General features: G+C 47.6%; 1 long non-coding RNA gene across 3 annotated transcripts in view; it reads right to left on the minus strand.

Annotated features, from left to right (window-relative positions):
• LOC109379960 (uncharacterized) overlaps positions 1 to 13,696 on the minus strand; it is a 156,530-nt gene that overhangs the window by 41,197 nt on the left and 101,637 nt on the right. Inside the window, exons 4-7 of one of the 3 annotated variants that reach the window (XR_002123325.1) lie at positions 10,744 to 10,852; positions 10,533 to 10,642; positions 9,868 to 10,032; positions 64 to 1,229 (exon numbers count right to left, since the gene is read on the minus strand). This is a non-coding gene — a long non-coding RNA (uncharacterized LOC109379960). Of the gene's footprint in view, positions 1 to 63; positions 1,230 to 9,867; positions 10,033 to 10,513; positions 10,643 to 10,743; positions 10,853 to 13,696 lie in introns of those variants that run through there. The other 2 variants (XR_002123323.1, XR_002123324.1) reach the window with 2 other exon arrangements.

The following is a 13,696-nucleotide window of genomic DNA, read 5'->3' on the forward strand; positions in this document are numbered from 1 at the left end:
GTCAAACGTGACTTGCATTCATCTTTTGTTATCGGTATATGTTGAGCATTACAATTTTAATCGTTTTTTTCCTTTCTTAAAATGTGTATACATTTTTTCTGGCACCCTCTGTATTTCCTAAATCTGTCTACCTCGCTTCATCACAACTACCTCCATGCTAACAGGTCTTCTGCTTCTAGTCCAGCATGTCTACAATTTGCCTCCACTGAACAGAAAAAAAGAAAAGGCATCTCTTTTAAAATGAAAATGAAGTCATTCTTCTCTCAAGTAATAACATACTTCAGAGGTTTCTGGTTGCACTCAGGATAAAATCCAGTCACCTCCTGGCCTCCAACAAACTTCATGGGTTGGTACTGTGGGTTCTAAGAGATGTCCACCAGCCCATCCCCCATAGCCCATGGAGGCCGACAGCATTCTCGGATGGAAGTTGGAGTGGTAGGGACATACTAAGGAGGCAAAGTGTCTCTTCTAGAATATGCCCTAGGTACAGCTATCAAATGAGGATAAAAAGAGGTGAAGCCTCAGGAGGAATAATTGATCCCCGTTTTGAGGGGTTGGTAAGGTTCCAGGTTCTAAAAATGTTTCTAGATCAGACCAGGAAGGAAACAAAGAGCATAGTAGCATCTACTATGGGCAAATACTGTTCTATAACTAGCCCATTTCATCTTTACATCTTTATTAATTATCCCCTATTTTGATGAGGAAACTCTGAGAAGGTAAATGACTTGCCCAAGATCCCATGGCTAGCAAGACATGCGGACAAAGATAAAATTTAGGCCTGCATGATTTCAAAGATTCTGATCTTTCCCTAGATCTTCTGGCCTCTCTAAAAGGTGAGTTCCAACATGGCAGCTAGGGACAGAGCCACGCAGAAGCAGAAGGCTTTAATAGGTCCCCAGGATGGGGATCAATCACCTCCTTACTCTACTCCAGGGACCTTTAACCTTTCTATTAGAGTAGGCTAAGTTTGGCTTAAGTAATAACTAGCAGCCAAAATGTAGCAATCCAAGCAGATATTCCTGGCTGGAGGATAGCTTTTTCCATGTTCCCTCCTTGGGATGGATAGATCCACCAGCCTTGTCATCACACGTGTCCACCTAGCAGAAGGCGGTCCTTCGTAACTTGCTCTTCACAATCCTTTGAGATGTCAGATCCAAGAGATGAAAGGAGCCTGGGTTCCCTGGTCATCACACGGGAGGTATCCATCAAATGCCCAATTGCACTGCGTCCTAAGCACAACACAAAACGTTTATTGTTGAAAAGCCACTGAGATGATTTTGGAGTTGTTGGTTACAGCAACCAGCATTAATTATACTGACTAATACAAGTGACATCACAAGTTTAAACACGGAGGCTCCAAGAGCCAAGGTTCATATTCCAGTCGTCTCAGGTCCAATTCGGGGCTCCTGCCCCCATGGCACCCTGCAGCTAGTCCTGCTTCAGGTTCTAGCTCTCTGAGGAACTCAGAAAAAGTCACCTCCCCTCTCTGGGCCTCAGTTTTCCCATCTACAGAAGGGGAGCTTTGTCCTGGATGGTGTCATGGGGCACTTCAAAGGCAAGTCTTACTGCTGCCTGCAGCCCAAGTGCATCATTCCACAGCGATCCCATACAGAGTCACCACCCACAGTCCTTGAGTCATTAAAGAGTTCACTGCAAGAAGACGGTCAAAACTTTTTTCTTCCAAAGGAGTCATTCCAGCTGATTATATAATCATCTGCATTTAGAATGCCTTTACAGTAACCATGGCAACCAGGGCATGTATGCAATTCAAACTTTGTTCTAAATCTGCTGAGGACGCTAAAAAAAAATGGCTCCTTGTGAGGACGTTAGAGAGCCTGGCAATGGTTCTGCTCCCTCCTCTGTGGGGCCCAGCTTGGCTGATGGCCATGAGGAGCCGAGGCCAGGAAGGGAAGGGCTTTCCTGATGGCGGTGACCTATATATCTGAGCTGAATTTTGCCAGATTGACTGAGGTTTTCCAGGCACAGAAGGGCGGGGGGCGGGGAGGGGGTGTGGACTGTTGGTGGGATATAGAGCATGTACAAAGGCCTGGAGGAATGAAATAGCTAGCTGTGTCCAAGAAACAAGCAGATGGGTATTTCTCAGGTATAAGTGTGGGGATGAGGGGCACAGGAGAGGTAACTCAGGGGACTTTAAAAGAGGGACCACGTACAAAGAGAAACCACGTGCAGGGTGAAGGACACACGAAGTGCTCCACAGCTATCCACCGCAGCACCGTTCACACCCCTCGACCTGGGAGGAAGGAAACTGTGCCAGAACCTGAGGGCAACGGGGACAGCCGAGGCCCTGACGGACACGGTCAGCACCCTGTGACCTGGGGGAATCAACACCCAGCTGCATTTTCCTCCCTCCCTCTGGTCTCCTGCCAGGCCCCCCATTGGCCCAGTCCAACCTGACGGCAGAGAACAGAAGAGCCGTCTGACGTAGTCTGCAGTGATCAGCCTCCAGGGTGGAGAGAAGGCTGGAGAAAGGCAGAGTGTGGCTCTGGAAAGGTGACCAGACGGCGTCCGGCACACCTGCAGAGCACTGGCTCCACCTCGTAATCAAGGGGATAGTTAAGGGGATGTGTAAGTCTGTGTGATTATTTAAAGCCTGTCTGTCCCAGTCAACCTTGAACTCCGTGAGGGCAGGGACTGGGCCACTACTTCATTCCTAGCAGCTAGCATAGCACCTGCACCTAGAAGGCACTCACTAAATATTGACTATGAATGGTTGAATGAATGAATGGCTGAATGGTTGAATGAACAAACTCCTTAGCATGAAAAGCGTACTCAGAGGGAAGGCCTCCGGATCGGTCAGGACCGGCCATTCTTCTCCCAGAAAGCTGAGGAATGCCCATCGCTGAGCACCAGACGTGACCTTCAGCCCTCCTGTCACCCAGCCTGGGGCTCAGCCCTGTCCAGGGGCAGGGCCTGGGACAGATGCCCTGACATACTCTATCCTGCCCACGGACTCAGTGTGGGACCCCAGAGAACCCCCAGCCCTGCTGCCCACCAACTCCTCTGGCAGGCCCTACCCACCCCTCGCCACATCTGACCCCTGCACATGAACCCCAGCCTGATGATCCTGAGGTCGCCATGCCTCCTCCAGTGGTGTGGTTAGAGTCATGAACCACCCACCACTCAGTCCTGCGGCCAGATTACACCCCACCCCACCAGGCCACACCTAACCCAGTCCCACCATCTTCCCTCTCGGCTACTGCTACAGTCCCAGCATTCCAGCTGGCAATTTCTGCATAGCATCCAACCAGTCAAGGTGACCGGGGGAAAGGGGCGCGCATCCAAGATCCTGAGACAAGGCTTTGATCCTGAGACAAGGTTCAGGCCAACAGGGTCTGGCTCTGCCTTCCTGTCACCTCCCTCTACATGGAGGATACCAAGTCTATTGTGTATGGATGTAAAAGTTGTTCACTGCACAGAGGTACCCAGCTGGGTGAAAGAGAGAGGGTTAAAATTCAGCCCGTGCTCCATGGGCCGAGCTGTGCCCCTGGCACGAGCCGGGTCTGCCCTAAGGAACGAGAGCCTTTTTCTCATTGGAACCAAGATGCCGCGTGGCTAGGGGGCCACCCTGAAACAGATTCTGCACAAGTTCTGGGCAAAAGAGTTGCGCCCAGCACCACTGGGGCCTGGAATGTTCTCTTTATATCTCTGAATTTCAGGAAATCAGATGGCTTCAATGCCAATCCTTCCTGTGGAAATTCATTACACAAAAATAGACCTTCTGGGGCGACAAAAGATATCATTGCAATTCCATTTATCAAAAAAGCGTGGCAATCAATGTCTCATGCATACACTGCGTTTCAAATGCCCTTAATCAATGGCTGTGCTAATTACACAGTTATTGCAATTAATTTCATTTCAATTATGCCTTAATTACTAACCTTGAGTGAGCTTGGGCAGCTCAGAGAATCTGTGTCACCACAGAGCTAGGACCCAGAGATAAGTTGCCGTCCTTTGATTTAAAGAGGCTGCTCTATTAAAAGTTGGTTTATTGGATCCAGGCCGTGCGGGGGGAGGAGGAAGTTGGTTTCTCCAGGGAGGCAATTCATAATGTGAGTCTGAAATTGAATGCAGGAAAGCAGGCAGCTGTGCTTACTGATTAACTGGAGCTGGTGTTTCATTTGCTTCTTATTGAAGCCGATGCCTCGCTGTTTCATCAGCTGTAGTCAGAGTCTAAATGCCTTCAGAGTTCATGCTTTTGTGATGTCCTCAGCCTCTGGCTCGGTCCCACTTGTTCCTTGTCTTCCCTCCAAAGGAGGGCTCTTTCTTAGCCCCTCCTCACGTCTAAAGGGCTCAGCTCTGCACTCCTCCAACAAGGCGTGGGCTTCATCCCTGCCCAGGACAGGGGCCCCTGGGCATTGGTGGCCTGCCCATTGGGACTCCCAAGGAGAATGCCATTTCAACCACCCAGATCGGGGTGTTGGGAAAGGACTTGCCCTGTGGCAAAGCCAGAGCAGTTTGTATGGTAGACAGAGCTCAGGCTCTGGGATCCCTGGGTCCTGGGTTCAAGTCCCAGTTCTGGTCATTCTTAGCTCTGCGGTCTTGGGCAAGCCATTTAATCTCCCTGAGTCAAGTAAACAAAAACCAAAAGTGCCCGGCCCTAGGTAGGAGCTCAAAAAGTGCCAAGTGCCTTCCACAACACACCCTTCTCTATGGCTTACAGCCAGCCTACCTCTGGGAGGTTTCTTTAGTGCAAGGGGAGATCTTTCTGCAAAACACCTTTTTAACCAGCTCCGAAGGAAAGGACTGTAGAATTCTGCTAGTTTAGGACTTCATCTTAAAGATGAGGAAACTTAGGCCCTCCAAGGAAGAAGCCTGAGGTCACACTCTGAGTTGGTGCCAGAGTTAGACTAGAACCAGGTCATCTGACCCCCAATTCTAGAACTTTCCTGCCACATCACAAAGCAGCCTGTTTAGAAAGCCATCTGTCCGTATCTGATGAAGACTGAACATATACAAATGCCCCACACATGCGCTCAAGGAGAGAGGTAGAAAGGTGTGTGCTGTAGCGTCATTTGTCATCAGGGAAAAAAAGCATTAACCACCTAAATATCCCTCACTAGAGAAACACAGAGGCAAGCTGTGATGGATTTCTAGGCTGGAATACTATGCAGCAGTTAAAATGAATGTACTTGATCGATATTACCAGCATGGATACATTTCTTAAACATACTGCTTGAATTTTAAAAAGCAACTTGCAGAATACTTAGAGCATTATATCACTTATGCTAATTTTTTAAATTCACAAAGGCAAAGAGGGAGATTATAAATACATCCATATGTAAATGAGGTATTAAAACACAAGCAGGAAGAATATATCAACTGAGGGCAGTGACTACCCGGAGGAAGGGAGAAGGGGATTGAAGAAGGGGCACAAAGAGGCACTTACAGCAGTAAGCCTAGCATTTGCTTAGCTTTGTAAAGAAACGTTTAAAGCAAATGTGATTAAATGTTCGCATGTGTTTGTTTGGGGTGGTCGGTATTTGGCTTTCTTACTTTCCAAACTGCTCATTCTGTTTGAAATATTTCATCTTTACAGTGAAAAAGTAAAATGGTTAAGCTTGAGACTCATCATTTACTAAGAAACGGAGACGCTCAGCTTTGGGCTTGTTCCAGGGTAACACTCAATACCACCAAATATGGGATGACCACACGTCCCATGTTGCCAGGCCTAAAACACAGCTGATAGGACGTTAGCAGTACTCAATACATATGTATTAAACGACTTGATTAATTAAAGAATTAAAATATAGTTGGATACCCAACAAATGCATTTTCTCTCCTTTGCTTATAAAGGTTTACAGGAAAACGGATGAAAGGGTGCAGAGTGACACATGGGGGTCAGTGATGAGCCCACAGTAGGTGTCAAGGTCCTAGCCTCCTAGAGAAGGATGGCGGTGGTTGGGCTGGGCCTAGGGACATGGAGAGAATTAGGAGATGTCGTTTCATCTCCTAATTTGTGTGCTGATTTGGGGACTGAGGAGGAAGATCACATCGAAGACTCTGGCTTCACTACTTCCTGGGAGAAGACCAGGTCAGAGGAAGAAGAGATCTTGAGCTCCATCTTGGACACGATGCATTTAAGGTGCAACCCAATCTTCAAGTGGAACAAGCACGTTTCAGTTCCTCCCCTAATGTCAATACTCTCTCTTCCCAGGGCTCCGTGTGGTGGGCTCGGCCCTACCTCAGGACACTGGGCCCCAGAGGCCTCGCAGCTTCCCTTCCCTGAGTTTTCAGAAAGGTTCCCATGACTCAGATGTGAGTTTGCTGTCAGGTGGGCTTTGAAGCAGCAGTTGGACCTGAGCCCAGCGAGGCAGCCTTCCCCTCTCACCTTTGCATTGTCCAATTTCTGACAGTTAAAATGATCCAGGTAAGAATGGTCCCCCACCCCTCTGCTGGGCTTTCATCCCGACTGGATCCCAAAGGGGGCCCGTGCCTAGAGCCTGTCTGTCACCTGGGGGACAGGGGCTGGTGGCGGTTACATAGAAATATGGAAAGGTTCCTGACGACGCCCCCGCCCCCAGTTCCTGGGGAAATGCTTTGCTGTGACAGAGCGCTGGCATGCTCCCAGCAGTCAACATCTGCCTTCATTTTCCTTGAAAGGGAACACAGAGGAAAACCCTTCTGCGAGTGGAAGGTCTTACAATGCCAGTGGAAATTATGCAGAAAAAATAATGAACCTAATCAAAATCTTTGTCATGCTGGAAATGCCTTTTCTTAAATCATTAGTCTTGCTCTCGGGCCTCGTTCATTTTTCTCTGTCCGGCATACTGTGAATGAAATGTTGGCTTTACCCAGATGGACTCGCTGACTCTGGGTGGCTGCAAATGGATTTCCCAAAGGCTGTGTGCAGTTGGTTTTCTTTCAGCTTTTCTTAATTTTTATTTCTTTTTCTTCCATCCACCCTGGCGTTGGTCCAGTGCTCTGGTGTTGCATACATTTAAAAGTCATTACTGATAATGGGAAAAGCCAAGCCCACCTTTGAGCCAAGTCACGCAATGTAATTTTGTCAGACAGGAAGGGAAGGGTGGGGATTAAAGGCCATCAATAGCCCCCCTCACTCTTATCCATAAAGCCATCAGGCACCAGTGCAGCAAGTCCAAGTTCAAGTTCTGTGCTGCTGTAGGGTGCCTCCAATTATCTCAATGACTCTTGCAAACTTCTCAAAAAATTTCTCAAGACAAATTGAATTTTCATTCAGTATGCAATTAAATATAAGTACATATCATGCAAGACTTTGAAACAGGGCTTCTTAACCTGGTTTCTGCAAGTCAGGTAGAGCTGGATAGAATTCAATGATCTATGAACTTGGGCAGGAAAAAAGTTACATCATCTTTTCACTAATCTCTGACTGAAATTTAGCATTTTCTTCCCTCATGAATACAGACAACAACCTATAGAAGTATTAGTGGGACCTGGGCTTTCACCGGTAAAATCCATGGCTATCACCTAACAGTTGCTATATGTTTCAGATATTTTGAAATGTTTCTATTCAATACTACTTCGAAATCACAGCATTTATAAGACCCTCCACTAGGCTGACAGTTAAAGTGTTAATAAAGAAATACATTTATCATAATATCACAAAATTGTTTTCTTAACATTCGGTTAACTACTCGTATATTTCAATGTAATTTGGAATCCTTTATATTTGCTATACATTTGAAAACTTTATGCTGAGCAGAGGTCCATAGGCCTCACTAGGCTGATGGGAGGGGTCTGTGCAGAAGAAAAATGCTAGGAACTCTGCTTTGGAGAAGGAGAAAAAGAAGAAGGGAACACATGGATGGAGAGTTTATTAACGTGCCCCGCTGTTCTGAGCTCACCAAGGGGAAGAGGCAGCTGAGGGTGAAAGTGACAAGTTTCCACCTCTCTTCCAGCCATCTTCGGAAGCGGCACTTCTCAAACTTTAATTCTGTGTAGTGAAGAATTTGGCCTTGCCCAAAAGAAGGTCTGGCCTTTGTTCCCAGCTCCTGGAAGATAACCTGCAAGGCTTTGAAATTTCCTGAGTGATAAGAGTGAGAATATGCAGCAATAGCTGACTTGCATAGCTCTGGCCACCAGTGCTCACCTCACTTGGCTGGACTCCTTGTGTCCCCATCTTCTCTAGGTCACTTCTCCCAGAACTGATGTCATGTCAGAGGTAAACCCTGTGCCAGTTCCCAACTCCCCCCTGCCCCACCTTCTCTGTTCCTATGTTGCTTTTCATTAGCCATGTGATCTTGGGGCGGGGAGGAAACATTTAACTTTTCTGAGCCTTACTTCTTTAGGGTTGTTGGGAATATTGGATTTCTATAGATACTGGTGTTTATAAACTCTCCGAGACATTTCTAGACAAATGGAAGATATGGTAATATCAATAAATGGTAATAAATCAGCCATTCTAGACTGATTCCTAAGATATAGTATGGGCACCACTCCATTGAGGTGCTAGAGAAAGAACCAAAAGCTAAGATGGATGGATGGATGGATGGATGGATGGATGGATGGATGGATGGATGGTTGATAGATGGATGAATGATGGATGGATGGATGGATGGATGGATGGATGGATGGATGGACGGATGGTTGATAGATGGATGAATGATGGATGGATGGATGGACGGACGGATGGATGATGTGCAAGGATTTGTGTGGATGACTGGATGGATGATGGATAGAGGGATGACTGCGGATGTCAGTACCTTTGGAAGTGCACATAAACGGATGCTTGGGTCATTTGTGGGTGGATGGAGGAATGGAGCCCCTCATCCCTGTGGACACTCAGCTACCTCACACCTGCTTCTCTTCCTCTACCTTCCAGCTCCCACTCATTCCTCTCCCTCACAATCAACTCCTGGGTTTATTTTAAGTGTCCTTTTAAACAAATCACAAAACTCAAATTGGCTGGTTGAGAGTTTCTAGCATTCTAATTGTGAAGCATGCTTCTGAATGACTTAGGAGCTGAGGGGAGCTTGACAAAAGCCAAAGATGCTGAGAGAAAATGAGAAACATGACATTTTGAAAAGGAAGCCAATTTTCTTTAAAACTATTGCCTCTGTAAACCGTAGTATAAATCCAATAAATGCACATAATGTGATGGCGAGAGCCTCACAAAAGAGGGAGGGGAGGGAAGAGAAAGAAAAAGAAGAAAGGACAAGAAAAATCTTACAGAGACTTCCAAAATCATTCCCCCTTTGAAAATAATTGCTTTGATCCTTATGGTACTTATGAAAAGTCAGACTACCCGGATTCAAATACAGGCTCCACCACTTCCAAGACGAGTAACCTTGGGCAAATCATTTAACCTCTCCATGCCTCAATTCTTTCACCTATAAAATGAAGGTAATAATAATACCTACTTCACTGGGTAGCTGTGAGGATTACTGAGATAATGTAGGTAAAGCTGTTAGAGCTCTTCCAGGCGTGTGGAAAGTGCACGGTAAACACGAGCAAATATTATGACTCTTACTCCCACACACTCACTCGGTGAAGAACACAGCAGCACCAGGACCGGGTGACCCAGGGAGTGTGAACAGGTTTCGCGCTGCTCTGAAGACGCTCGTCAGCCTCTGCGGCCTCACAAATGGGTATTCTCTGCCCTGATGACCCCCAATGATGCTGATACTGACTGCTGAGCAGTTCAATCCCAAACATCACGTAACCCAAGCCTGGATGTGGACCACATGGTCCAGTCTCAACACAGCGTTACACTGAAAAAAAGAGTCCAGCCACCGAAAAGGAATTTAAAGTACTTACTTAACCCTCTCAAAGGATTTCAAAGAGAGAAGTGTATTCTGAATACCCAACAAACCTCATTAAAACCTCCCCTGTCACTGCTGCTTTCAGTGTCCCGCACATAGCACTTACCCCAGACTCCCTCTCTGTCCTTCCCTCACTCTCAGCCTCCGGGCCGCTGGCTTTTCGATTGCTCTTCCTTCCACACATTCCCACTTTAGTGCTTCATTAGGTGGGTCCGCTTAACCTTGTACAGCGTTACAGTGCTTTCTCTCTGCTTCAGACTTTATCTGGACTCTGTACAAGGGAGGTGAATTCAAGAGTTGACCAAATAAGCTAGAATTCTCCCCCATAGAATCAGGGACAAAGTTAAAAAGACTCATTCGTCAGTGCTGCCCCTGTTAACACCAAGTTCTCTGATATCTCCATGGCTCTGCTCAAGCTATCTTCTCGGCCCGAAATGCACCTCGCTCCTTTTGAGAAGCTCTTGGTTGGACTGGCATCTCTGTTCTGAGAGCTGGGAGGGAGGCCGGGATGGGAAAGGAAGATAAGAGGGCTGGAAACGTGAGATCTAGTTTGGGCGGTCTGACTCACCTCCAATGTGGTTCAGGAATGAAGAACGTATACTCACATAGACTAGGGGACCACTGGCCTAGCCTGTGGTCTAGGGGCTATTAATGGCCAGTAAACAGTTGAATGATCTGACCCAAAAAACTCAGATTCTGTGGCATTCAGAATAAAAGAGCCCCAGGAAGGGGAAAAACAGGCCGACGTTCACCCTTAGTAGCTATAGTCACCAACTGCCTCCCGCTGGTCCCCATGAAGCAAAAAGCCGAGACTCAGAAGGTGGGACAGGGTCCTCCGGGCCAGCAGGTCCATGGCGGCATCTCTGCATCCTTCCTCAACCCTGCAATGTGGAGCACAGAAGCCCTAGGTCAGACCTTTGGGGAAACACCTTAGAAATGTTATCTTTTACACAGCAGTCTATGGTTTTCAATGGATTTTTACCTATGTTCTCACAACTCCAAGAGAACAACAGGAGCAGAATCCCACCTCCGACCGTAACTCCATGTGACCTGGAGCATGTCAATTTCCTTCTCTGGGGCTGTTTTCTTACCTGCAAAATGGGGTTGTATTAGTCAGGATAAACTAAGCTATACAACAAACAAGCTCAAAATTGACATCTCTCCACCACAGACATTTATTTCTTGCTCATAGAAAATACCCACAGTGAGCCTGTGATGGGCTCTGCTCTCCACCGTCACCACCATCTTCCAGCTGCACCACCTGGAACATACGGTCTCCATATTCATGTAGCAAGGGAAGAGCTAAATTAGGGTGGGCTTTCAACTACCTCAGGAGTGACACACAGGACTCCTACTCCCGTTTTATTGGCCAGAAGCAGTCACCTGGCCCCGCCAACTCCACGGGAGCCAAGGAGGTATAAGAAAACAAATGAAGAATTTGGTGAGCAATGCTCTCTCTGCCACAAGATGCGATCATAACACCTCCTTACTAGGTGACTGCAAGGATTAGGGGAACAATTGTATTTCAAGAAGAACTAACATTCAACCTCAGCAAAATAGTTCTGGTGCAGCTCCCACCTGCTAGGTAGGCCCTGGGCTTAGAGCTGAGAGAACCAGTGAGCTTATCCTCACGGAGCTTCTAGGCAGCCTAGTGCATGAAGCAGACAAAACCAGATGATCGCACCAGTGAGAAGGTAATGAAACACTGAGATAGAGTCATTGGAAAAGAGGTGCAGGAAGAGGGAGCCTGGACTCCTCCGGGGGCCCAGGAAGGCTTCTCTGACCTTCTCGGAGTTAAGATCTGAAGGACGACCAGGCATTGAGTGGGCGAGCATCAATGTGAAGGTGGTGCAAAGGGCATTGTTGGCAGAGGGAACAGTACAGACACAGGCCCAGGGGCAGGAACACCCTAGCATATCTGAGGAGCTGAGAAAACGTCTGAGAGGCTCAGGTGCTGAGACCAAAGGGCAGCACGGAGTGGAAGGAGGTCCGCTCAGCAGAAGCCAGGCTGAGACGAGGACAAATATGTCCTTTCCCACCAGAGTAAACTGATGTGATGGTTATTGTGGTCACCGTTCCCACTTCGCAGAAGTAGAAGCTGATGCTCAGAGAGGCCAGGAGACCCATTTAGAGCTCCACAGCCATCAGAGGAGGAGCTGGAACCCTGATTCAGGCCCTAAGCACTGTGTCATCACCCCCAAAAGCCTCAGGGTAATTCAAAGATTAAAAAAAAGTCTCGCCCATCATGAGAAGAGCACTCCCTTCCTGGGGCATGTGACATGCGCAGACAGTATAGTGTTGACCTGGGCTGGGTCAGTTCCATGGGTTGGAGCTCGGACAGGCTGAGGCAAAGAGCTGGGGAGAGAGATTATGGAGATCCCACTCACTTCCTTCCCAGGTCAGCTGAGCCGTTGTTCTACCATGTGACTCGGGGCTAGCAACGTCCCCTTCCAGCCCTCAGCTTCCCCATCTCTCTGAAAGGAAGGCACTGAGCCAGATGATTTCTAAGGTCTCTTTCAGCAACAGGAGTCCTAGGTGTGTTTTCAGGCTGAGTAATGAGCGGGGCAAGCGAGCAGACGCCAAACCGGTCTTTATCTGGAGAACCGCAATTTGCCAAACAAGAAAATCAAAGGGAAATTGCAAAGATGATGAGGGACGGACCATTTTTAGGAACAACAACCTAATCACAAGTCACTGCTGGAGAAGAAATGTCACAAAAACCTTGATTTGCAGCTTTCGGGAGAAACGTGCCATGGAAGACAGGCAATTAACAAGGCGAGAAGCTTCCACGGAGGCACAGATGAGTCACGGAAGGCAGCATCTATAGGCTGGAAGGGATGCCAGACAGCACGGGATCAAAATCCTGGTCCGGCTCATGAAATCCGTGTGGAGCTGCCCCATCAAGAATTCAGTCTGCCTCTTCCGGGGCCTCGCTGGTGACGGGGAGTTTCATACCCGTTCCCCTTTTCAGCAGCCAGCAGTGCAGGGCACATGGCAAGAGCTCAACACATATGTTTGAATGAATGAATGAATGAATGAATGAATGAATGGCTCTGGTGCTGCTCCAAAAACTCACCTGATACTTTTACCCATTGGTCCTACTGCAACCCTCTAGCGCACCCTTGGTCTTGACTGCCTGTCTTAGGAAGGGATCCCCAAAAACAGACCCTGATCTTGGGAGGTGTTTTTAAGAATCTCTAGTTGGGGAATGAGGAATTGAGACCAAGGAAGGAAGAAAGCTAATATGGGGATGAGGGGGGCATTAATGAGCATGTTACACTGTGAGCAAGTGTAGCGTAATCCTTCTGGGGAGCCTCTGCGAGATGACATAGAGCTGTGCTGACCAACTCAGCAGCCACCAGCCCCCTGGGAATACTGAGTGCTTACACTGTGACTCATCCAAATTGAGATGTAGAATAAGCGCAGAATATATCCTGTATTTTGAAGACTTCGAATTTAAAACAAGTAAACTGTCTCATTAATGATTTTTATATGGATTACAGATTAAAATGACAATATTTTGATATATTGGGTTAAAATACGGTATCAAAGTTGACTTCACCTGTTTCTTTTTACCTTCATATGGGGCTCACATTCATGGCTCACATTATATTTCTATTGTCTGGTTGTGAGACAGAACATACCTATATACCTTAGAGTTATCCCACCCACGGGGTAAGGGAGCTGGGGTTCTACCCACCAATTTCCATACATCACTGGTTGAGTGTTGCTCCCCGGGGTGTAAATTGCCCAGCATTTCAATGTGCCCATGCGCCAGCGAGCCTCTGCAGCCAGAGAAAACCCTCAGGCAGAGTTGCGGGAACCTGCCACAGAGAGCCATCAGCACGCCCAAGGGCCTCGAGCATAGGGAATGTGGGCAGAGCTCCTCTGCCCCACAGAAATCTGATGACCACGTTCCCACCCCAATGCCCCAA

Source organism: Hipposideros armiger, unplaced genomic scaffold (genome assembly GCF_001890085.2).
Source record: "Hipposideros armiger isolate ML-2016 unplaced genomic scaffold, ASM189008v1 scaffold_31, whole genome shotgun sequence".
Taxonomy (NCBI): Eukaryota; Metazoa; Chordata; class Mammalia; order Chiroptera; family Hipposideridae; genus Hipposideros; species Hipposideros armiger.